Below are 25,798 nucleotides of genomic sequence, written 5' to 3'. Positions count from 1 at the left end.
CGGAGCCTATTTCTTGCCAGAATTTGGAAACAAATTGGGGGCCCCTGTCGGACACTAAAACCGAGGGAATACCTTGCAGACGGATTACGTTTTGTATAAATATGGACACCAGCTCGCTAGCAGTAGGGACCTTGGGCAGGGGCACAAAATGCACTACTTTAGTGAAGGAGTCCACTATCACGAGTATAGTGGTGAATCCTTCTTTGGGGGGAGATCCGTGATAAAATCCAAGCTCACAGTATGCCAAGGATAAGGAGGAACAGGAAGAGGCTGTAATAGTCCATCTGGTGTGGTGTGAGGTGTTTTTTGTGTAGCGCATATGGGATAAGAGGAAACGTAATGCTGTACATCTTTTGCCATGTTTTCCCACCAAAACCATCTGCTACAGATCTCCTTATTTTTCAGAATACCCGGGTGACTCACCAAAGCGGAGGAGTGAACCTACAGAAGTACCTGGTCTCGATGTTTGCGGGGTATGTATAACTGGTTGCCGTGATAAAGCAGACTTCCTGTCATATGGAAATTAGGTTGTTCCAGCCATGGAGACATATCAATTTCAGTTAACGTTTTCCCCAGGTCACTACAGAATTGATAAAAAGAGACACATCCTAGAATTTTGTCAGAAGGTATGAATGCCTCTAGATTCGGATCGTTCCTTTTGTGAGGAAGAGATACACATAAGCGCGATAAGGCATCAGCTTTTACTTGTTGTGCTGCTGGCCGGTAGGTGATCATGAAATTAAATTTGTTAAAGAAGGATACCCAACGCATTTGTCTGGGGGTCAAGGCTCTAGCAGTATGAAAGAATTCCAGATTTTTATGGTCTGAATATATAGTAATAGGATGTCTTGCTCCCCAAAGATAATGTCTCTACTCTTGGAATGCTTTCCTAATAGCCAACAGTTCCCTCTCAGCAACGGTATAATTTTGCTCTGCGGGCAATAGTTTGTTCGAAAAGAATGCAATAGGATACATCTGCCCATTGACGTCTCTCTGAGACCGAACCCCTCCCACTGCATATTGGGATGCGTCTGCCTCTACAAAGAAGGGGAGAGCAGGATCAGGATGTATTAAGACAGGAGCGGAAGTGAACTTTGCTTTTAACGTGCCAAACGCCTTTTGTGCTTCTGATGACCAAACAAAAGGCACCCCCTTTTTAACGAGTCTTGTTATGGGTATTACCACTTCTAAGAAGTGCGTAATAAAACGCCAGTAGAAGTTAACAAAACCCAACAGAGACTGTATGTCCTTGACACAAGTGGGAGTTGGCCAAGACAAGTTGGCCACAACCTTCTTTTTATCCATTTGTATTCCGTTCTCAGAAATAACAAAACCCAAGAAGTCTACCTTAGAGGCATAGAACGAACATTTCTCTAGTTTGGAGAATAAATGATGATCTCACAACCTTTGCATACCTGTTTTACATGTTCTTCGTGTTCGCTACGATCCTTTGAGAAAATCAGAATATCGTCTATATAGACTACTAAAAAACGATCCAGAAAATCCCGAAAGATCTCGTTGATGAAGAACTGAAACGCCGCCAGGGCGTTGCACATCCCGAACGGCATTACGCAGTATTCGAATAACCCAAATTTAGTCCTAAAAGCCGTTTTCCACTCATCCCCGCTCCGCACTCAGATAAGATGGTATGCTCATCACAAATCGATCTTGCTGAACACAGTGGCATCTCTCAGTCAGTCAGAACAACTTTATTTCGCCAACACAATGTAGGCATAAAAAGTATACTACAGTTAAAAAATAGACATTTCACAGCATTACAATAAAGTATAAAACATATAAAAATTATTACATTAAAATCTAAATTCATAGTTATTTATACAATACAATAAAATTGGTTCATTATTCGGAATATAATTTTAGCAGATTGAACGTCTCTTTTTTAAGGCAGATAACAGAAAGGACGCCAAAGAGAAACAGATGAAAGGGTCTGGTAATAGTTGCAGGTAATAAAGGGCTACACTGTTTGAAGTTCATTTTACGCATAATGGGAATAATAAATCGTTTCCTTTCATCAGATTAAAATTTGCAGAAAAACAAAAAGTGTAAATCGTTCTGGACAGATCGCTGATCACAGGGACAAAATGGGAGGTCAGAGACAACGTAAACATTACGGGGGGAGCCCAACATAAGCGGAATATAGTTTAATCAAAATCTCACTTGAATGTACCTGTGCTGTAAATTAGTGACGAAGGAAAGGTATATTGTATTTTTGTCCATTTGCGTTATACTCGGAGAAGCCATTGATGTTTTTAATTTCCCTTCTTATCTGCCTGCTAGGAAGTAATTGCGCTTTTAGATCATTTTTAGAGATGGAACAACAAGTAGTAGGATCCAAAAAAAGATGATGTAGCCCTACTGCTTTCAATGTGGTTTCAACATAAGTTAACCAGTGGCATCTTTAATTTGGTCTAACAACATGGGGATGAGTGGTAAAGGGTATTTGTTCTTGATGGTGACTTTGTTAAGCACTCTATAATCTATACAAGCGTGAAGGCCCCCTTCCTAATTGGATATAGAAAAAAGAGGGGAAGAAACGAGAGAAGAAGAATGCCGAATAAACCCACATTTCAGCATGTCATCTAGGTACTCTCTGAGATAGGCAGTTTCAGGTTCAGTTAGAGCATATACCCGACTACAAGGTAACACACCCCTGGGTTCTAAGTCTATGCGACAATCAAAACTGCGGTGGGGTGGTAATGCCGTGGTTTTACCTTTATCAAATACTTCAGCGTACTGTTTATACACATCGGGTAGGGAGTCTACATCCAAACTACTACAGGACGCACATACCAAGGGAGAAGCCCAGTCAATAGCTTCCTGATCACAGTACTGGATGCAATAACTAGAATCCAAGGTCAACGTTCTCCACACCCAATCTATTTTAGGGTTATGCATTTGCAACCAGGGGACTCCAAGAATTACTCCAAAGGCTGGCGTGTCTATGAGATCAAAGGATATGTCCTCAGAATGTCCCTTGTCACACACCAGTGTTAAAGGGGCAGTATGGCTTGTAATGAGCCCTGAAGATAGAGTCATCCCATCTACCGCTCTCACCGGTTCAGGCTCCTTCTTCTGTATACAGGTAATACCCAAAGAAGTGGCTAATTTATTATCCCAGAAATTCCCTGTAGCCTGTTGCTATTGGTCAAAATCAGAGTCACCCTTATGGTGAAGTGTTTAGGCACCCTGGCTACCCAGGGACTCTGAATAGTCCAAGCCAACGCCACTCTCTTTCTTGGTCCTAAGGTTTTTGGGCGAACAGGGCATTCTTTTGCAAAATGTCCTCCCTTACCACAATCTAGGCAAAGGTTAAGAGAGCGTCCTTTTTTTTCTTTCTTCTCTTGCGTCAAAGGTCCCCAAACCCCTCCTATTTGCATGGGTTCTCTGATCCGGTTTTATGGTCTTCTTTCTTATTGCTTCTATAGACCACGACACGAGGAGTCTCAGACCTCCCTTTCTCTCCATGGCGTTCACGTAGTCGATGGTCCATCTTAATAACCAAGTCCCAATGAATTCTGTACACTCCTCTGGGGGGGTTGACTTTTTAGGACAGTATGTCCTTTAACTCGCCATTTAGCCCTCTGTAGAACAAAGGTGTCCTTTTATCTAGAGGCCAACGGTTTTCAGCCATTAACCTATTGAGGTCCGTGACACAGGAAAGCAGGGGGTTTCTGCCCTGCCTTAGATTCAACAGTTCCGTGTCACTTGCCTGCATAAATGTATGTTTGACGAACAGGATATAACGAAGGCTACTTTGGCAGTGTCATCCGGAAAGGCAGTGGGCCGACACATGAATTGCAGATGACACTGATTCATGAAGCTGCGAAATTTGCCGCTTTCTCCACTGAATCGTTCAGGATTAGCTAAGGGGAAAGGAACGGGAGTAACAACGGTAATGTTAGTGTCTGTTTGTGTCTTGTCAAAATGGAAGGTGGTTGGTTGTAAAAGATGACGGGGTGTCCTAGGAATGGTTCTGGACTGTGGGAGGCTTGGGCGGAAACAGAAGCGAGGAGGCCTTATGGGGTTAATAATGGATTTTATTTATGGTGGCGCCTGAGTCAAAACAGGACAATGTCATGGAAACACGTGGTGTCTAACTACATCAAAAAGGTACTGTCATGTGGCAGAGAATTATGGTATCCACAATTGCCTCACTGGGCGCTTCTTTCTTCCTCTCTATTCTTCTGGTTGTTCTTCGTCAGCAAAGAGGGGTCCCGGGTAGCTTGCAGTGGGATAAAACAAAAAGACAGAGGGGCGGTAAGTATGGTGATCTCTCTTCCTGGCTATCCTTTCACCACACCCAAGTGATAGTGTGTGAGGAATAGTGAGGGAAAAAAGGGATCTCAATAAGGTAGGCACATGCCGTGTGTGGAACAGACACACTCTCTCTCTCTCGGTCTCACTTCTCCTTGTGCCCCTTCTCGCTTCTGTCTTTGGTGAGGTAAGTCTGGGGTTGAGGAATCTTGTGCAGCGGTGAATCAAAATTAATGAAACAGAAAACACACGTATATAGTGCGCACCAGACCCGATGGAAAAAAGGGGGGGTGAGTAGCACTAACTTCCGAACAGCAGACTCCTCTTACTCTCACCCTCTCTTTAAATCAGCTTTTCCCTCCCCGGGTCACGTACCGTGTATGGCCGCAACTCTCCTGAGTTGCGGCGGACTGCTCGCCTCCTCCAGTGACCACCACTTCTCGGACCAGCTGTCGGGAGACTCCTCGTCTTCTTCTCTGTCTCCCTGTATGAGGTGGTCGTCCTTCTTTCTTCTCCCGTTCGCCGCGTTCGTCCTCTCAGCACCCTCCTGGATATCGGCGTTCTCCTTCCGGTGTCCGTCATCCCTCGTCGTTGCTCCTACCTCCTTTTCTCCTCCCTCTCCGCCTCCTGATTGGTTCCCGTCTCGTCCCTCCTTCTCTTGTAGGGGAGAACAATAGTTCGTCTTCACTTGTGGCTCCACTTCCCAGTCCCTATTGACGTCATCGAGGCCAGGCAGCAATGCGGACCTCCGTGGCGTGTTTAGAGGTAAGGAAGTAGTTTGGGGGGGAAACGGGGGTGTCCTCTCACACAGACACAGAACCCCAGGCGGGGTGTGCTTGCCTACTGTGCAGTTCGGTTTTCAAAGAATGGTTCTATTGTCTGAGGGTCTGAACCTCGGATTGCAGCGCTACCAACGCTGCCGCTAATTCTTTAACAGAGGGAATGGGAGTCAGGTCTACGGAGAACTGGTCCTCGCCAGCCCCGTTCTGTTCCATCTTTGTTTGGACGGTATCAATTTTGTAGGCTTAGCTTTTTGTTACAAGCCCCCCACTCACCTGAATACCAGGTACCGCAGGAATGAAGAGAGTCACCCCTCTCACCTCTGGATCAATCCTCCACACTGATACCACAGTATGGGCTATTGGTCCCAAGGTGAAAGGGACGAAATATTACACCACCATTGGTGTGTTGGGAACTGAAGGGAAGATACTGAATGTTTTGTCAAATCGTGGCTGGAGTAAGCTGAGCTGAAGGGAGATACAGTCAGTGTCTGTAAGGTAACAATAGGATAGCCGTAGAGAGGGTAGGAAGAACCTACATCTGTAAGACAGAAGGCGTAGAAGGACTTTACTAATAGGAATAACCTACGGGGGATACAGACATTCTATTCTACGTGGTTGTCCTGAAGGGTTATAGGAGACAAAGATAATACACTCACCATGGAGTCACACAGTGAGGTAAGAAGTAGTACGATCCAGATATGTACAGCTGTGTTGGTCCAGAAGGCCTTATGGTTCTCCATAATCTCTATTAGAAGAGATGTTTGTGCCGGGGGGAAAGAGGAAGAACTAAACCAAAATGTTGGCAACTCTTGTTGGTGCTTGTTTCAGAGTACAACCAAGACACACCAATAAACCAGCAGTAAACCAACAAAATACCCTCACGTTTGAGGCGGTGCTGCCGGCTCCTGCCGTGCGCATCTAGAAAACAAACCAAAAGGATCACACAACGACACTCGCAGTTAGTGTAGGGAGAAGTGCCAGCGGCTTCTGCTGCTTCACAAAAGATTCTTTCAGGGCTTCCATAGGGTTCAGAATGCTTTATCGGCTCCTGCCACTTTAGTTCTTTGATTCGCGGCTTCTGCCGCTTTAATCCTTGGATTCGTGGCTTCTGCTGTGTTGGGGAAAGGTTAGGTGGCTCCTGCCGCTGTGAATTCCCTTCACGGCTGCAATGTTTAGCGGCTCCTGCCGCTTGGGAAACGCTGTTCGCGGCTTCTGCCACGTTGTGGAATGTTTAGCGGCTCCGGCCGCTTATAATTGCTGTTCGCGGCTTCAGCCGCGTTGTGGAAAATGTTAGTGGCTCCTGCTGCTTTCAATAGCTGTTCGCAGATTCTGCCGCGTTGAAGAAAGGTTTAACGGCTCCTGCCGCTTTGCATTGCTGTTCGCGGCTTCTGCCGCTTTGAATTGCTGTTCGCAGCTTCTGCCGCGTAGAGGAAATGTTTTAGCGACTCCTGCCGCTTTGAATACCCTTCGCGGCGTCTGCCGCGTTGCTGAAATATTTGGTGGCTCCGGCCGCTTCAATGATTCAATTTGCGGCTGCTGCCACGTTGTTTTCCGTTCCAGGAAGGGTGGGAGGTAGGGAATGAAAGGAGGCACGCTCCAACGCCCTCATAAGGAATGAGTAGGGGGAGTTTGAATAGACGAGAGAGGCACACTCCTGCGTCCCCTCGAGGGTTTTCTCAGGCTGTCAGGTGTTGAAGGGTCTTATGTAGCCACCACCCCCAACCACCTGATGGGCTACGACCAATTACAGGGGACAGGGAAGAAAGAGAGACAGATAGGCAGATAATGGCTTCTGTAACAGGGTTAGAAAGGGGAAAGTGGTAACACCTGGGTTGGTAATTCTGATCGAACTGATTGATTGTCCAGGAAAAGACCGGGCCTTGAAGTTGTAAAGTGGCTACGAAGGGAGCTGGCGCTGACACCGATGTCTGAATCTGAGGTGACAAAAGTGGAGTCTGCCGAGAGCGGTTAGTTGGTGCCGATCCCCCCTCCGTCCATTGCATCAGGTCTTCTGTAATTTTAGCCGGAGCTGGGGCTGACTGCAAGGATTTTTTGGAGAATAGCGGAAAGTCTTTGGGGTTTCTTATCGCATCTTTATTTGCATTGGCTGTAGGCTCAGCAATTAGTTCCTTCTGCATGCTGATTGACCCCTCTGTTAACCTCTGTGTGGCGGGATCGACCCCCTCTTGACAAATTTCATGTAGCTCTTCTTTGGAGCTCTCACGACTTGAATTTAAACCCGACTGGTTCAGAGAGTTCTCAGCTCTCATCGCTGAAGATGCGGCTTTTGCCTGGGCTAGTCGAGTTTTGGCCTTGAAGCCTGCCGCAGAATTAACTTTTGAAATGGCGTTCGCCTATTTTAGATGTTCACCCGTCTTTCCCCCTTGGGTACTAAACCCCGCTCGCCAGGTGGTTTAAGCCTCAATTAGTAAACAGCAGTCCAATTTTGTGCTTAACCCTTGAGGGAATGAAGTGGTAGCTTCTGACACCATCAGACTCCTGTGATATGAATTTGCAAAAGCCCGGTATCCCACGACACCCACTCTGACAAACTCAGGCAACAGGCATAAGCGTCGCGCGGCGGGCTCACCTTCGATAGCTCGGCTGCATTATTGCCGTCCCGTTTGTCACAAGTATCCCTCCAGCTCCAGTTGCGACAAAGGTAAAAAATGAAAAGGAGCTTAATTTAAAACTCCTAAAGTCTCCGGTATACAGCAGCCAACAAGCAACAGCATGCAGTAATGAGCAGCACCCTTTAGCCAGTCTGCCCACAGCTCGCTTTCATCAGAGCGCCATCGGTACTTGCGGCTCCTTTTACAGGCGTGCTATCTTGAAAGCCAACAGCATGCCTGTAGCCGCTGAAAGTAGCTGCAGCCGCAGCAGTGAAACGCAGTTACCCGCTTACGTTAATCCCTCGCCAAGTCAGGTCACTCTAAAACGCCAATAGGCTGGCCAACCTTCAGCCTTCTTTTGGTCCTTCTTTCCGACGGAGCCTTAGCTGTACGACACCCAGGTCCGGAAATCTGCACCCTCCATTACGGGGGAGGAGCCATGGCCATCAGAGATTATGGAAAGGCGGGGCTCTCTGCAACCGTCCCTCGCGCAGACTTGTTGTTTTTCCTTCGTGGACATAATTCTAAGGTTTTATTCATACCAGGATGTCCAGCAATACCAGAGTTGTGGTTCCATTTGAGTACCTATTGTCGTAAAGTTTCTGCCCGGGATGGTAAGCGATTAGGGAGTCAAATTCACTAAAGAAACGCAACCAACGCATTTGTCTGGGAGTGAGTGCCTTAACTGATGTGAAAAATTGAAGATTCTTGTGATCTGTGAATATAGTTATGGTGTGTTTTGCCCCAACAGATGATGTCTCCATTCTAAAAACACTGCTTTAATTGCCAATGATTCACATTCAGCTACAGTATAATTTTGTTTGGCTGGTAATAATTTCCGTGAAAAAAGGCAATGGGATGCAAATGGCTATTGTCTGCGTCTTTCTGCATTAAAACTCTCCCTAATGCATTCTGGGAGGCAACTGCCGCCACAAAAAATGGTTTGCCAGCATCAGGATGAATTAATATGGGTGCCGAAGTGAAAGCCCGTTTTAGTCTTTGAAAAGCATTCTCAGCTTCAGGATTCCACTGGAAATCCTGACCTTTACAAAGAAGTTGTGTAATAGGGGTAACTATTTCAGAAAATGTAGCTATGAATCGCCTATAAAAGTTTGCGAATCCAAGTACCCGTTGACTTTCATGGGATCCATAGTTATTCCTTCTGGAGAGAGCCAATAACCTAAGAATTCTACTCTGTTTGCGTTAAAAACACATTTGTCAAGTTTAGCTTATAAAGAGTTCTCTCTTAACCTCTGTAAAACAGAGCGAACATGCTGAATATGTTCCTCCTCAGTTTTAGAAAAGATTAATATGTCATCGATGTAAACGATGACGTATACATCTAGCACGTCTTGGAGCACTTTCGTTAATAGAATATTGAAACGCCGCCGGGGCATTGCAGAGACCAAATTGCATGACTGTATACTCAAAAAGACCGTACTTTGTGCGAAATGCGGTCTTCCATTTGTCTCCTTCCTTAATACGAATAAGTTGATATGCGCCCCGTAAGTCTAGTTTGTTATAGATGGTAGATCCCTTAATCTGATTTAGCAGGACAGGAATTAAGGGCAATGTATAACGATTTTTAATGGTTGCTTTGTTAATCGCACGATAATCGATGCAAGCCCTGAGATTGCCTGACCTTTTGGCTACAAAAAAAAGTGGCGATGAGACAGGAGATGTTGAATGCCTTATAAAACCAATTTCTAATAATTCGTCCAGATACGTTTTTAAGAACTGGGTTTCAGGTTCTGTTAGTGCATAAATCCTGCTACAGGGTAAAACGGCACCTGGAATCAAGTTTATTCTACAATCGTACACCCTGTGTGGTGGTAATTGAGTGGCTTGGACAGGATCAAAAACGTCAGCGAATTCTTGGTATTCCTTAGGTAATTGAGGAACTTCATTTTGGAGAACTGAACAGAATAATGGAACAATTGGGTCCTGAGTTTCTTTATAACAATGGATCCTACAGTAAGAGGAGTCTAGAGTGACAGTTCTTTTAATGCAGTCTATTTTGGGATTGTGTAGCCTTAGCCTAGGTACCCCGAGTATTAACCCGAAAGTAGGTATGTCTATTAAATCAAAAACAGTTTCTTCTGTATGTCCATTCTCGCCCACAAAAGTCAATGGAGCAGTGTGAAATGTTATCAACCCAGACGAAAGAGCTGACCCGTAAAACAGCTCTGACGGGTTCAGGTTCTGATTTTGGAACTTGTGTTATTCCCAACTTTCTAGCTAAGTCCATATCAAAAAAGTTGCCTGTTGCGCCAGAATCAATCTGTACTGCCAGACTATGCCTTTGTTGAGCAGAGAGAATGAGTGTTGTTCTAATTGTCATGTGTTTAGGAATGCAATTGATTACATTGGTGGCATATTGTGAGATCTGTATCTTGACTTTTCTTGAAGGGACAACCTCGTAACCCTTTGAGAGGTTTAGCTCTCTGGCTCAGAAGTCAATTTGTCAGTAAGGGCAATAGTCTTCTTCTTCTTAAGTTTGACTGGACAATCCTTTGCAAAGTGACCGGGTTTGCCACAATACAAACACAAGTTTCCCTTGTGTCGTCTATCTTTTTCTTCTGGGGACAATGGGCCTTTTATTCCTCCAATTTGCATTGGTTCTATACTACTGTGTTTATCCTCAACCTCTTTCTTATCTGATATGAAAATTAGTACTCTTGCCTCTCCTCAGGGTTTTTCACTCTTTCTTTCCCCTAGCCTATGGTCTAGCGTGACCACTAGGTCTAGAAAGTCGGCATAATCTTCTGGCAGATCTACAATGTGGACCAAAGAGTCTTTCAACTCGTCTCTAAGACCCCAATAGAATAATGAGATTATTTTATCTTCGGGCCAGTGAGTTTCGGAAAGGAGTCTGTTAAAACTTGTTATGTAAGTTATTAGGTCTTTAGGTCCCTAACGCAGGTTTAATAACTCATTATCAGAAGCCTGGATAAAAACATGTTTTGCAAAAAGACGTGAAATGGCCACCTTAAAGGCAACTAAATTGTGAAGAAGAGTGTCATTAATATCAACCAACGGCTGCTACTCCTCCTAAATATGAAATGATGAAAGCAACTTTAGTGGTGTGAGTGGTAAAAATCTGTGGCTTTCACAAAAAGTGCAATTGACATTGACTCATGAAAGACGCAAAATGATTACTGTTTCCCATAAAGCGTTCAGGATTTGCCAAAGGGACCGGACTGGGTAAAATCACCGTAACCCGAAGGTTTTGGTCAGTTAGTTGAGTAGAGGAAGTTGGCGAAGAAAAGGTAGGTAAACCGACTTTGGGCGGAGCAAGAATAGGTCGAGTATCTGACAGTATAGGATCCCTCCAACAAGTAAATTCTGATTTTGTTTGAAGTACTTTTTGTCTAAGTGCATGATTCTCCTGCCTAACTTGTTGCATCTCTTCTAATAATTTATTAATTATTTCTGTTACTTGGAATGAATCCAACTTTTCTTGGTCAAACACCATAATTACCACGATCAGGAAAGGAACAGTAATTGGATTATTGGATTCACTTTCTGTTATGCTAGTCACTCACCTGTACTCCAATTTGTTCCTCCCCTGATGATGATTGTTCTTGAATCCCTCTGGGAATTACTAGAATGGCAAGGAAGATTTACTATTTCCAACCCAATAACTCCCCGGGGGAAGGGGGAAGGGGGAAGGGGGAAGGGGGATGGGAGTGAGGGACAAAAAAAAACAGAGACTGAATTCCGTCCTGTCCTGTTCTGTGCTGGGTTCTTGGAATGTCTCTCGAGAGGGAAGGGGTAATGAATGTTCTGAACTATGAATGGTCTCCTGGGTAATGGGTGTCCGACTTCAATTATGTGAGAAAAAACAACTGAATTACTCATACATTCCGTTTTATTATGTTTTCAAACCTTTTTGTATTATAACATCTTTATAGGTCCCTACCCAGTTTTGTCTATGTTGACTTTCCAATTGTTTTAACTTCAATATCGACTGCCTTATTCAATTTCTTTGGTATTATAATCTAGAACATACATTAGACGCTGACTTCAGAACAGCGTATTCTTCTGGCTTTGACTTCACTAATATTACATGTAACAAGTATTTCAACATACCCTTGAGTGTCTTGTAATAGACGACAAACGTTCCATTAACTAAAAAAATATAACAGAATAAAAGAAGACACAACATACAAGTGCATATATAATGGCTCAAACAATCCTTCGTAATTGTGACCAAATAATACGCAGATTAATCCACTGTTAATTGTGGGTTAGAAATAGTTACCAATGCCCCTTTTCTTTGTTGCTTATCACAAGTTAACAAATAGCACTATTTAAACACATTCAAGAACAGGCTTTTACAAATGCGAATTATCGTCTTAAAAAAATACCAAAATAGTCTGCAGAGTTCTTGATTTTAAGTGCTTCCGATTCCAAGTAACCTTCTACTGTCTTTGAAATAATCCGGGAAGTAATAAACAGTTTTACAGCCAAGTTTGAAGCTTTCAAAGAATGTTACCAAAATGTTTCTTGGCGTTGCTAGGCAACAGGTTCTAAACCCTTGCTTTTCTAGTTGCAGGTCATCGGAAGAGGCACCGGAGGAATTGCTTCAGGGGAACACCAGAACACTGGAACACCTTCCTCGAGGGGGCCGGAAGATGAATGGATATTGGAGCAGGTCTGGAAACGGGTGAGTACCAGGGGCGGGAACGAAGCGAAGCGCATTTGAACGAGCAGGTGCGGTTTGAATACCCTCACGCACCGCTTGTCTTTTCTAGAATGCACGTGTGCACGCGTAAACGGTTGTCGCATGTACAATTTATTCCTGATGGAGATCCTCACCCAGTTTTTCATGTGTGGATGCGAAGGCACGTTTTAGAGGCTGTTTAGCATAACATGTTTCTTTTCTTTCTGGGGATTTGTAATGCAGCGTGTATTTTGCCAGTTTCAAACAATTATTTATGCAGACAGTAACCCTTTCTATTTTTCCCTTATATTGAGCAAATAAAGCATCAGAGGGCCATATGCATCAATGTTAGGTTTTGCGATTCTCAAATAGCAAATTTCTGGGAATCGCTATTTGAGAATCGCAACGCATGTATGTAGGATTTGCAATACATTTTGCGAATCCTACATATTCCTTAATTGCGAATTGAAAATTGCAATTCTCAATTAAGGAATACCTCCCCATTCATTCCTATGGGCCTAGAGGCCCATAGGAATGAATGGGAAGACATTCTCAATTTGCGATTCTCAATTAGAGAATCGCAAATTGAGAATGCAATTTCAAGTGTGCCAGGGTGTCAAAAGGACACCCTGTTGCACCCCTGAAATGAGCATGGGTGCACATGTGGCGCACATTCATGCCCTAAGGGCATGTGTGTGCGCCACATGCCACTTTGAAAAATGCTAATGTGTCTTTTTTTTTTAAAGATATCGCAAATTACCACCAACCTGTAGTTGGTGGTAATTTGCAATTCCTTAAGGCCAAATTGCACTTTTTTGGTGCTTCTTACATTGCATTTAAGGAATCGCAACATTTTTGTTTCCTTAAATGCAATTGCAAAATAAGGAATGGCAAAATTTGCGATTCCTTATTTTGCACGTAGATTTGCCTTCATACATACCACTTAGCAAAATTGCGATCGCAAACGCCAGAATTCTGTGAATTTCGGCGTTTGCGATCGCAATTTTGCTTGATACATATGGCCCAGAATCTCTTACTGAGAACAAAATAAGACTTTCAGATATCAGTTCTTATATGACAATCATGAAGTTAGTACAATAAACACTCAGGTTTCATGAAACTGAAGAGATTGATGATAAACTCTTTCCACTCATAACACCCACATGCACCAAGGCCGGAGTTTTTCGATGAACACTTGCAAACACTTTGCTGTCCTAGGGAATACCCACGCTGTAGTGACCAGCATATCAATCAGCACATCTTTCTACCTGTAGCTTGTATTCATAGAGGTTGCATCTATAAGTTCCTAGCTATTGTGAAAGAAAGTTTCAATTCTATGGGAGACACTGAAGGGGGTGAGGAATGGTAAGACATCAGCCTACTGGAGAACAGCACTACCTCCTTCTTCATGCCTGACTACCTCTGGAACTGAAGCCATCTTCTAACATTTTCACTCCTGTTTTTGCTCCGATTCAAAACAATTCAGACATGGTACATTAAAACTGCCCCTAACTGTGATTGAGGAACAACTATAACTGTTAACTGAAAACAAATTTACACCATAACTTTTTTACAAAATTTTAACCAATGTCTTACTATACATTTGTAATAAAAATCAAATATAATCGTATACTTATACTAAGTTGTGGAATTATCATCCTTGCAAACATTGTTGGGTAAGTCCAGAATAACTTGTCTTTGGTGGGGATAATCCTCCACTCGATGTACTTAACATAACTAAAACATTCCATCTCTATAGTTAGGAGTTTTATATTCTATGTCAGGACTTGGAGTGAGGATTATGTATTTTCAAATCTGACTCCCCACCAAAGATGCCATCCCTGTCACTAGTCTGAAATAAAGTTTAAGTCTGATTACCTTTCTGCAGCCATCATGATGTCCTCCAAGGGGCCTCCCATCACAAACACCATTGAGGCCTTGGCCCCTCTTCTCGAAAACTCTTCTCGGAAACTTTGATTCTGGCTTCTGCCATAATCAATTTCACCCACCTGCTTATTGTGGGTGATATCACAGCCCTGAAAGGCTTCCAGAGAGAAGAAGTTGTTGAACCCCAGGGGACTAACATTCTTGTTTTGATCCGTGTAAGCTTTATCTTTTATTTCTGTTTATTGAGTGGTATACAGTGTCGTATTAGTCCATAGCTTCAGAATGTTCAAAAGTAGATGTGCTATCCTTCAACTAAGCAGCTTATAAAAAAGGTATGCAGTGATATCAAATGAGAGATTTCCCTCAACTCCACCTTCACCATGTGCTGCCCCTTCAACCGCCCTACCCCACTTGATTTGCTTCAGAAAGTCACATGTCTTGTAACTGCATCAGTGGTGGGTATGATTCTAGTAAGGTGAGTTAGGGTACATGTACCTTCATTAGATGTAGTAGACTTAAATATCTGGAACATGAGAGTTCTCTGTACTCAAGATACAAGAAATCAAGGCCAGGCCCCCAGGTCTTTTCAAATTGTGTTGCATGTTTCTCCAAGTAGGCAGTGATTTTCTCCATTCCAAGTAGGCTCCATAGTCGAAGATGCCAGTCCCCATATTCCAGTGGGTGATCTCCTTGTAAACTTTAAAGCATCTAACCATGCAGAGTTTTGGTATGTGTACAGAAAGGCTGAATACGAGATAGCTCTATTATTAGGCTTAGTCCTTTTGGCCACCTTCAAGTTGGCTTATTCCGTCATCAAGACCCTACCAGTGATCTCTAGGGCATGAACATCTGATATTCTCCTACGGGATAGCAAACGAGCATTGTCAATTTGGCAGAGAGCTCTTTTCTAGAAAAAAACTCGCTAGGAACAAAGGAAATTCATGACCAAAATGACATCCAAAGGTTTCGAGTTCCTCGATTCAAGGGGGGGGGGGGGGGGGTCACCAACATGATACCTTTGAGCAGTCTACATACTAGCAGGTGCTCCAAAACTGTCCCTTCATTCATAGAAAACTTGCCTGCCAAAATGATGGAACAGCATACATTGATTGTTCTGTAAAGTCAAAAGTCTGTCTGCAATCTTCGAAAGATTGTTGAGAATATCTTCCCCCAGGGTATTGAGACACTGTCCCATACACCAACCTGTCCAATGTCTTCAGGGTTGAACTGTACTGTGTGTCCATAAACTCCACCCATGCTCTTTGAATGCAGTTTTCCATGTCTGGAAATCCTCCATACCACCAGGCTCAGCGATCTCCAGTACCAGTAAGAGACTTCTTCTGACAGTCTTTCAGAATGTTTGGGAAAATGGTGAAGGAGGATTGGAGAATTCAAGGAAAGTTCCAGAAGAACTGGAAACTAAACTAGGTCTCCAAAATGAGGTTATCAGAAAAAAGTCTGCAATTGCCTCCTCCTCTGAGGTGTTACCTGGTGATCATCACGAAGGGGGAAAGGCCTAATTGGCCTAATTGGGTCCTTCTCCCCAGTTCAGGAGAAACGCACTTCTCAAGCAACAGCCACAATCGTTGTCACAGTGAGCCACAAAAGTCACTAAATTAACCTGTGCTTAACCCTCTGACAGCTTGGCACAAAATCAGGCAGGCTTATCTTAGATGCAATGTGTAAAGTATCTATCCAGCACCCAAACAGTAATTAAGTTGAAACACAACATTAAAAAAAACCCCATCAATTTAGAAAAATAAAGTAACATTTAATCAATTATTTGACACCAACACAACAAAATCCACTCAGTAGAACTAGAGATGTACAATTTCAAATATTTAAGGTAAATATAGCACTTAAAAGCACAACATACCACTTGTGGTTTTCTAGTCGTGCAAGACTGTGTGAAAGTCACACGTTCAGACTGACTGTGATGGAGTGCAGGCCAGATACAGGGACCAGGTTAGTCCCACTGAAAAAATGACCTTTTTAAATCCAGCGCAAAGAGTTCATTCGCAGTGGACAACGCCGCAGATAGTCATCGCTGTATGGCAAAGATCAGGCCAGGCATTGCAGACAATTGTCACTGTAGCACAAAATCCTGTTGGGCGTAGCGGATTGTCATTGCTGGAACTTCTCATCGGTGGTCACCACGAGTTGTTATTGGTCAGATCTTGTGTTAGTAGTCATTGCTGGTGGTCGCTGTACTGCGGAGTGTCAGGTTCACTGGAGCTTCATGTTCACGGTCAGCACAGGCGACAAGATCTTGGCACAAACTGTCCATGAGCGGTCAATGAGAGTCCAAAACTTCAACATTTCTTCTTTCTTCAAGGAGGAGCTCAACAGATGTGACATCAAGGGTCTAGGACCTGGGAGGCACCTCTTGGGGGTCAGGAACTCACTGAAGCAGATGCCAGCAGGGCTTAGGCAGGTAAAGTTGCAGGTCCAGTCAGGTCCAGTGCCGCAGGTCAGCTGGGCAATTGTAGGCAGACCTCTGGAGCTTGCTGTGTCCCTGTAGGTCAGAACAGGAGACCAGCTAACTTGCCCTAGGAGTCACTCAGGTAGGCTGGGATGAAGGGTGGATGTCCAGTCTCCTAACTCAAACAGCAGGGCAGGCCTCAGGCAACAGGGAAGTGCTCTGGCAGCGGGACAGCCCTTCTTCAATAGTATTCACTGGTCCAGGAAGTGTTCTCAAGAGTGGGTCTGAGAACCCTGTTTTTTTTTATAAACAACTTTATTAGGTTTTTTGAAATCGCCACAGAGTAGCTAACCAGATTAAGGCACAAGGTAATTTTCGGGTTACACATACATATACAAAAAGTTGGGCCAGCCAAGTTCTATGCAGTAGTGAGTCATTGAGTGGAGGGAACCTTTTACTCGAGGAGAGGACGCAGCCATTCCAGGTACCCGTTTTAGCACTTCTGGATCCAGACTCTGTGTTTTTGCTGCACCTCTGCTGTGTCCGGAGCGCTCCTGTAGCTCCCGCGCTGCAAGCCGCCTGAGCTGTGAGCCATGAGCCGCCGCAAGAGAATGGGCGGCGTTTGCAGTGAACGCGAGGCAGGTGAGGCGTGGCGGGGCGAGGGGAGCCGGGAGCAGCGTGAGGCGTGCTCGATGATTAAAGCACAGCTGCCGCCGCCAAGCTGCCCCCACTGTCACCACCAATATCACCGCAGCGAGGGGGCGATTTAAGCACAGCTGCCGCCCCCGCTGCTAAGCCGCCCCCACTGACACCATCGCTACCACTGCAGCGAGGGGGGGCATCAGTGAAGTGAAAGCGTGAGGCAAGCAGGCCACCATCACAGCCATCACACCATCGCACTGCCGCAGCCAAAGGGGAGCAGCAGAGGAGAGGAGGCGGCTGGACGTGATCAGCTACAGTAGGTGAGGGGCTTGGTCATTTTCTTGAATAGCCTCTTGCCACATAAAGAACCATACCCGTATTGCCTGGAAAGGGTCAGACTAGCTCCGATTTCCTTCAGCTTTGCCCATTTTGCACACACTGCTCGTACAGTCACATGCTGTCACGCGGCTAGCAATGTCATCAAAAATACCGCTGCTAAATATAAAAACCATGACCTGGAGGAACATGGGCCGCAGCAAATCATTGAGATATCATCGACTTTAAATGATGTTGAAGCATTAAACATACATCAGGGCCCACCACCGGGTCACCAATCCAGTGGGCTAACCTGGAATAAGAACGCTTTTGACTTAGAGGCTCTAGTCCACCACCACTTAAATTGACCAGCTCCAGGACAATTTGGATGCCTCTATCAATCCTGGGGGTCAGGGGAGCACTCAGAGCTGCTCCACGCCCAGAAACCAAGGCAGGGCACAAACACCACAACAATTTGGTACAGCTGGCACTTCAGATTCAGTATCCCCAGAATTAACAAACATTTTAACACCTACAGCAGTTCCTAAACTGCAACCACTGGTAGAGGGCTCTGTAGGTGCCACAACTGGCAGATACTGCGGGACCCAGACTGACGAACAAGACATAAACGATAAGAATGGTCCTGAATACATCTTGTACACAATAAATTTGTCCTTACTGGCAGCTGTAAAGGCACTCTCCTGGCAATCACATAAACTATAGACCCAAGTGGATTTAACACACATGCTGGCACAAACTGTCTTGACAATTAACGAAAAAGTGGATGCGATCAGCCACAAAGTTGATAAGCTGGTTGTCAGTGAAAAGGGTAAAGGGAGCATCACAAGTCCAACAAAAAGCTCCAGTGAAGCAATAGTGGAGAAATTAACCACACTACCAGATTTGCTGGCAATGTTAAAAAAACAATGTAGTGAAGCATGGATAAATTCCACACTAAACAGGAAATATTCCGAAAAATGGGACCATGGCAGCTGCCCCGGAGTTACAAATATTCCTACAGCTATGGACTCAGAGGCTACAAATGATAAAGCAGCTACACAAATCTGCATGACCCCAGCCAAAAGCGTCAGCTCTGCACCCAGCATAGAGGGGATTAATCAAACCAAGAACACAGGTCAAAAGGCAACCGATGGGCAGTTATCCAGACGGCAAAAAACAAAAGAATTCGGAAAGCCTTAAAAACAAACAAACGGAAAGGTGGGATGCTATCTATGCAAAAAAAGCATGAAATAACACACTCTTTAATCCAACCCGGTAATCAGGCTGACATTGGCAATGCCTGTACTAAAAAGGGTCCTATGATCTATCCCATATTCCAAATGAGAAATGGTTCCTCATCCAAAGTATCCTATGAGAATAACTGCCAGGAAATCCCTGGGCAGATATGTCCGACCTTGCAGCATACGGAAGGCCCACACAAGGAAAATTTACTACCCTGCAACATCCAAACCCCCTTAAATCTACAAGCAAAAACATATGCTGAGGTGGTGAACACTAATTTTGGCAACACAGCCAATGGACCAGAAAGCCGTGACCTTACAGTAGAGCCATTGAGAGGGAAAGAAAATGAGGAACCAAGGCTTAGGCCAGTGATCAGCAATTATATGACTTCCCACTCAACAGGTCAGATGCTCATCGAAAAGCAACAAGGAGATAAAATGGAGCTATTGACATTAGCAACAGAGAAGGAACCCGGCTTAGTGAAAATCCATCAACTACATATGGAATGCCAATGCAAAGCCCAAAATACAGCAAGTACTCTTCCCACACAAATAAGGAAGACAACACAAGCAAGGAAGACTCCATCGCTTGGTCAAAGGAGCCAGATGCAAGAGTAGCCTAGTTAGCCTAATATTAATACCGAAAAGGAAGCAAATGCTGAGTCCAGCCGGAATAATGGCCAAACAAGGCCCATAGCACAAATAACTCATGCACCGAGTTACGAGGGTATTGTGGAAATGTGGATTTTCCTGATCAGTTATGTCCCCTATCTTGGACCCCAACGGTTCTATATACATGTTACAAGTACATGTATGTTCCCTCCAGTTCCAGTTTCTAAGACGCAAACATATGTGTGTCTATCGTCGACATGTTCTCTGTCAGATCCGCCATCACAGGGTTGGATATTCGATTCCTAAGTATGAAAGGCCACCGATTTTATATGGCTAAGTTACTTCATTTTTACAGTTCAGGCAAGTAGGCCCGATTCTGTCCTCAAAGCCTTTCCCTGCTCTCTGTCTCTGACAGCTTCAGCTTGAGCTCGCATCTGTATCCATGAACTTTGTCCTACTCCCTGTGCAGCTAACGGTGCCTGCCTCGGCCAGTTTTCGCCTGTCTGCCAAGAAGTTGTATTTCACCTTCGAATTATCTATTTTGCTCTCCAGCCGATGCATTCCTGTCCAGTGATTTAGGTAAACATTTCCTTTAGCTCACAAGCAAGGGACTCAGCCTTTCCGTCCTCCTGCAAGTGATTCATAGCCCTGTTGCCATGGAAAGTTTTCTATCCCTCGCATCTCATATAGACACTTAGACGCTTGTACACGTACACAGTCAGTATAGAATAGATTCTGTCCGAGAGTCTCTTCCTTGTGGATAACATAGTTCTTTAAACATAGGATGTTAGATATGATTTGGGATTAGGTTGACTTGACCCCCAGACTTCTCGTCTCCACATGTAGAGCTAAATGTCAAGTCCCCTTCACCCCCTAGTTGCACGTCAATTACACGTCATACTGCTGCGCGCGCATCTATGCCAAGTATTATCTTATAGATCCACCTATGTCTGATAATGCAAACCAATCATGTTTCTTTTATTCCTTATTACGCCTAGTTTCGATTATGTCACTGTTTTGTCACTTTTCTTATCAAATGTTACGCCTTCTACATTCGTTTCATTGTAATGCAGTTATTATAAAAATGCATGTATGTCAATAAATTATTGTACTTCACTTCCTGAACCCTCGTGGTGACGGAACCTGAAGGCCGTGACTCGAGTCGGCCATTTTGAATGGAATAAAGCCCATTAGAAAACCTCTTATACCACGGATTCTGCCTCTTGTTATTTTGAGCTATTTACTTTATTTTAAGATTCCGTATGAAATTCAGTCCGGTATTTTTATTTACCACATAATGGCGCCCGAACAGGGACACTTTCTCATCTCACGCGCCGGCGGTGCGTTGCAGGCCCGGTCTCCTGCCACAGCTGGACGGACCATAAACGCGTACCAGCAGGATTTCCTGTAAGCTCCCTCCGGTCAAGCGGGGGCGACTGAGGCTGCGATCAACCCAGACGAGGCGGTGAGAAGTGCGAAGTATCCCGACCAGAGCCTAGCTGAGAGAGCAAGATCCGAGGTATACAGAGGCCCACCAGGTTTTCCGAAATCCCGACGTCCAGAGGGTCCGATGTCCGCAGTTATCGAGTCCTGTCCATTCTCTGAGGCCTTCCGTTTCAAGGAGCTACTCGGTGAGTACCATCGCCGGGGAGGCGTGTTGACGCGCACATAGGTTGTGCCGGTCAAGACGGATTTGGGTACACAAATCCGGTCTGCACTGTTTAGCAGTGTATATGTACTGTTTAGCAGTATATCAAGTATTCCGAAGTATTCAGTTATTGTCAAGAATTCAGCGTGGTGATTAGTTAGGCAGACTGTCATCATTGTCGATCATTGTTATAATGTCTAATGTTTAATGTTTAAAGTATTCAGAAATGTCTTGCATATTGTGGTATGAATGACTGTTCATTGTTCACTGTTCATTTATGGTGTTTTTCGTATTAAGAAAATTCAAGAGTAAGTATCAGATCAGTTGTCAATATGCCGCTCTTCTCGAAGTTAAGACAGATTACTACCAGAAAAGGGGTGCTTGAAGAAGCAGTTCCTATTCCTCCTAGAGACACTCCAGGACATTTCATGTACCATAAGCATGGCTTAGATGCCATATTGTTTCTTGATCTATGGGTAGATTATACCAAGGGGTTACCGGAAAGTCAAAGGTGGCCCATAGCGGGAACCTGGGATGCAGAGTGCATCATGAAAGTGGAGGAAGAGTTATGGAAAAGAAAGGTCAGACAGTCACAGAAAGACGCTGTTGAGTTATGGCGTAAAGAATCTCATAGACGAACAGAAAAAGCACGTAGACAAGAAGAGAGGAGTAAAGAAAGTTCAAATAAAGTTCAAGAAAATCTATTAATTGAGGAAGGTATCCGAGTGAAATCAGAACAAGTGAATAGACAAAGAAATGCTCTTATGAATGGTATGTATCCCCTTCTAGCCGAAGGACTACCTAAGGCTGTTACAGAGATGCCAAAAGACTTGCCACCCCCATTATTTCCAATTAAGGTACATCAAAAGGGGCATCCCAGAACCGCAGAAGATGTTTTTCTTTCCTCATATCTAGACGATGCAGCTCCCGAGTATGCTAACGCCACACCACATAGACCGTCTGGCGGAGGGGTTCAACGTCAGGATCAGGTATCTGTCCCCGTGCAACAGCAAGTCCCGATACAAGCTTCGGCAAGCACATCTGTTTCCGCATCTGTCTCCGCAGTCGACTCTACAGGGGTATCGACACCCATAGTTGCTGTGTCACGTTCAACGAATCCATTCACACCCGACGCCCCAGATGGGGCCACGGGAGGTGCTAGCAGTACTTTTACACCACCTAGAATAAATAAACTTGTCTTTCAAGAGTCAACACATTTACGTACACCAAAATTCGTAAATGAACGTACGCTTAAGGAACTCCTTGTAAATTGTAGATATGACCCCGTGGTCGGTAAAGAGGACGAAATGGTCCTGGCATCATTACGTATCAGACGAGCCGCAGAGTATTTAGCAAGGTTACCAGGGATGACTACGCATCTAGATAACATATATCATTTTGTTCAAACAGGACGAGATCCAGGATGTATTAACAGAGCTATGGAATTCCAGAAAGTAGAGATACAGGGGGAACTGTTACGTTTCCTCATAAACTGTGTAATCAGAAATCAAGATCGTCCGGGGGTAGACCCGAATGCAATGCTTATTCTTACAAGATGGAGTCAGAATATATCAGAAGGGATCTGAAATCTCCTGAACATTCGTTTCAAGCCGCAGATAAAATACTACGAGAACGAAGAGGTTACCACCTCCTCGATTCCATGGATGAGCAAGAATTAGCCAGATCAGCCGTTCACTGGATTGACAGTCCTGAAAAATACGGTGATGAGACCGTAGCACACACGTTTTTTAACCTCAGTACAGATGAACAACGTTTAGCTGGAATATATATGATTCAGCAACTCCTCATATTATATAAGAGCCAACATGCTGACCCTGGTCCTTTACCTGATATATTAACGGAACTACTTACGTACAGATGGAGAGGTTCTAGTAACAAGCTAATTAAAGAGATATTAGTGTCACGTAAGCAGTACGTCCTTTTTGTAAATCCAGATTCTCTCTCGCTGCCCCACAGAGAAAGAGCGCCGTACTATATGGATAGACAAAATCCCCTACGAGAAGTGCACCCAATAAAAGGCGAAGACAATGAGTTTCACCGTGTATTTGTTTACACTCCCATATCAAAAATGGAATTATTAGAAATGAAAAAAGTAGTACCTAGTCATGACAAAGACCCAGCGGGTTTCCACCGAGAAATTAAAGACATGTTACTGATGGGAGAGTACACCTTTCCTGATATTATGACGATATTAAAGGTGCTTTTGCCTGCTGGCATATATGAAAAACTGAAAGAAAAAGAGTGGGAAGTGGGAGACCAAAAGATAGACTGGACAGCATTAGCAGAGGAAGAAAGGGGCCGAGCTGCAGGTTCAGGGCTCGGGGATAAAGTTAAACTATTACCAGGTTTACTAGTACAGGTACTACCACGTTTATTAACTACAAAAAAGGAAGATTGGGGTGCAATCACAGCCTGTAAACAAAAGCAAGATGAAGACACAAGCGATTATTATGCTCGATTTGAAAAATGTTTTGGTATAAATAGTGGTATAAAAGCAAGTAGTGACTCATATCCACATTTATTTGTGACAAAATTAGTGGAAAATGCATTGCCTCCAGTGAAGAATAGAATATTGAAATTCGAGAGTACCTGGCAAAGTAACACTCCGTCGCAAATGCTACAAATGTTACAGTATCATCACAATAGAATTAGGGATGAACAAGAACACGAGCATAGACGCATGAAGGATACAAAAATGAAAATGCTAGTTTCTCAGACAGTACCAGCAGATGGTCACAAAAAGGGTGTGACACATTCTGGTGATTCTGCAGTTCCTGTAAAAGGAACCTGCAATTACTGTAAACAACTAGGCCATTATGTACATGATTGTCCAGTCCTGAAACGTAATATAGCTACAGGTATTGCAAAAGAGAGACCACGATTAGTTAGACAAGATCAGAATGAACAAGGAGCTATGCAGCATGGACAGTCCATGCCAGTTCAGCAACAGTCTATGCCAGCCTCACAGCAACCCATACAGTTTGTGCCAGCTGCACCACCGTTGCCTGCTACTGCCACACAAACCACAACACGACAAATGTATCAGACTGCACAGTATGAATACCCTGAGTATCAGCGTTACGCATGAACCAGCCTAGAGAGGGAAGTTGACTTACCGCTTATCGAGATTCCTGTAGATCAAGAAGGACCTTATGTACATAGTGAATTATTAGGTCAAGATAGAAAATTCTTACTCGATACAGGGGCAAGTCGAACAACCATAAAACGTAGTGAAGTTCCAGGGGCACCCCTCTCAGGCTCTCAAAATGTTTCCCTTGGTTTTTCAGGAAAACCTATTGTTAATGAAGTATCACAGCCTCTACCACTTACGATAGGACCTTTGACACGAACTACAGATTTATTGCTTACTAAATCATGCCCAGAAAATCTGTTAGGAATTAAGACTCTGAAAGCACTAGGAGCCATAATATGTTGTTCTCCGGAAGGAGTAAGGTTGTTTTTACGTGATTTTAAAGGTCACTATGTGTCCAGAGACATGGATCCCCGACTACAGACTTTACCAGTACATCTATGGGCACAAGGCCCTACGGATGTTGGCTGCATGAACATTACACCCTATCGAGTTACATTGAAAGCAGGAGTGGTACTACCACGAATGCGACAATACAAGTTACCGCATGATGCTGTAGTGGCTTTGTTGAAAATCATTGATGAGCTGATTGCCCAGGGAGTAGTTGTAGAAACAGACTCCAATGTATGTAATTCACCGATAATTCCGATTCTTAAACGAACTGATCCTACTGCTCCGCCAGTATACCGATTGGTTATTGATTTGCGTGAACTAAACAAGTGTATTGTACCACAATTCCCTGTGGTCCCTGATATATCATCATTGTTGACAGCAATTGATTCCGAAGCAACATTCTTTACTGTAATTGATCTCAAGAATGCCTTTTTCAGCGTCCCAATAGATCCGGAAAGCCAATACTTGTTCGGATTTAGTTTAAATGGGCGCAGTTTTAAATTCTCACGCGCTCCCCAAGGATTTACAGAAAGCCCCAGCATCTACAGCCAAGCACTGAAACGAGAACTTGACAGTATCCACATGCCAGTCAATACTGCACTGCTTCAATATGTCGATGATCTGCTGATCACCGCGAGAAGCGAGCCAGAATGTGAAAAAGCTTCTCTGACAGTTTTACATTTCCTAGCCGACAAGGGGCACAAGGTGTCCCCTTCTAAGCTGCAATTCTGTGTTCAGCGAGTTATTTATCTTGGTCACTCGCTGTCCAAGGAGGGAAGGCAGCTTACACCAGATCGCATCCAGTTAATTGCTAACATGTCAATACCCCAGACACAAAAGGAGGTGCGGGCTTTCATAGGCCTCACTTCATATTGTAGGCAGTGGATCCCTCAGTACGCATTTCTAGCAAAACCACTCATTCAGTTAACCACACAGGAGGCAGCCACATCGACTGTTCTCCCTTGGACTCAGGAACATACACAAGCTTTTGAAAGCCTAAAGGAAGCTTTATGTCAAGCACCTGTTTTAGCAACACCATGTTATAGCAAACCTTTTACACTCTTTGTTACAGAACGCGAAGGTACTGCCTTGTCAGTACTCACTCAGGATCAAGCAGGATCACGCAAGCCATGTGCTTATTTTTCCAGTACATTAGATCCCGTAGCTCAGGCTTTGCCTGCATGCCTGAAA

At 44.2% G+C, this 25,798-nt stretch overlaps 1 long non-coding RNA gene across 1 annotated transcript in view; it reads left to right on the top strand.

The window, feature by feature from the left end:
• The first annotated feature begins 6,707 nt into the window (after positions 1-6,707).
• LOC146820984 (uncharacterized) overlaps positions 6,708-25,798 on the top strand; it is a 156,304-nt gene continuing 137,213 nt past the window's right edge. Inside the window, exons 1-2 of the long non-coding RNA XR_014962649.1 lie at positions 6,708-7,024; positions 12,222-12,338. This is a non-coding gene — a long non-coding RNA (uncharacterized LOC146820984). The remainder of the gene's footprint in view (positions 7,025-12,221; positions 12,339-25,798) is intronic.

This window comes from Triturus cristatus, chromosome 6 (assembly GCF_964204655.1).
Source record: "Triturus cristatus chromosome 6, aTriCri1.1, whole genome shotgun sequence".
In the NCBI taxonomy this organism is placed as follows: domain Eukaryota; kingdom Metazoa; phylum Chordata; class Amphibia; order Caudata; family Salamandridae; genus Triturus; species Triturus cristatus.
This window is presented reverse-complemented; position numbering and strand designations above follow the sequence as displayed.